This window comes from Dipodomys ordii, unplaced genomic scaffold, assembly GCF_000151885.1.
Source record: "Dipodomys ordii isolate 6190 unplaced genomic scaffold, Dord_2.0 Scaffold127, whole genome shotgun sequence".
Lineage (NCBI taxonomy): Eukaryota > Metazoa > Chordata > Mammalia > Rodentia > Heteromyidae > Dipodomys > Dipodomys ordii.
In genome coordinates, this window is record NW_012267343.1 from 1,473,065 (window position 1) to 1,473,914 (window position 850).

Consider the following 850-nt stretch of genomic DNA (forward strand, 5'->3'; position numbering starts at 1 on the left):
AGCTCAAGGCTAGCGCTCTACCACTTGAGCCACAGTGCCACTTCCGGCTTTTTTCTTTTTGCTTATGTGATGCTGAGGAATCGAACCCAGGGCCTTAGGCATGCAAGGCAAGCGCTCTACCACTGAGCCACCTTCCCAGCCCATAATGGTTTTTCTTATATCCAGTCATGTGCTGCAGATGTCATTTCTGGCCAGGCTGGGCTGTGTATGTGATAATGGTCTACAGGAGACTATCACCTGGTGATGTCATAGCTGTCATAGGTTATGTAAGTGCACTCCATGATGCTCCCCTAGTAACAAGATTACCTAATGACTCATTTCTTAGGACGTGCTCCCATCTTCATGTGGTAGATAACCACATATAGGCGTAGGATTTTTAGAGTTCTATGTGTATCTGTGCATATATAGGTATGTGGTATGTATGTTTTCTGTAGTCCCTCACATTCACATCTCATTGGTCCACCATCTTTGGAGACTAATGTATTATAGGCAAGAGTTTAAGTTATCATCTATGCAGCCCAGCATTGACAGAAATGTCACTCTGAATTACATGACTGTATGTAATTATATACATTAGCCCCTTGAATAGTTACAAGCTCTTCTAAGCTCTTGGGTTCTGTCCATGCGGTCTCAAAATGAATGTTCTGAAACAAACATTTTATTCATGAATTTAATTATGGGCTTATCTTTAGGACATTTATTCCTTCAAGAACTGTCTATAAGATTGCATGGGGGGGAGGAGGGGGGCTGAGCCTGTGGCTCACGCCTGTAATCCTAGCTACTCAGGAGGCTGAGATCTGAGGATCACAGTTCAAAGCCAGCCCAGGCAGGAAAGTCTGTGAGACTCTTA

At 43.8% G+C, this 850-nt stretch overlaps 1 protein-coding gene across 1 annotated transcript in view; it reads left to right on the forward strand.

Moving 5' to 3' along the window:
* LOC105996124 (complement C5-like) overlaps nt 1-850 on the forward strand; it is a 73,372-nt gene that overhangs the window by 54,722 nt on the left and 17,800 nt on the right. The gene's annotated exons all lie outside the window — the stretch shown is intronic.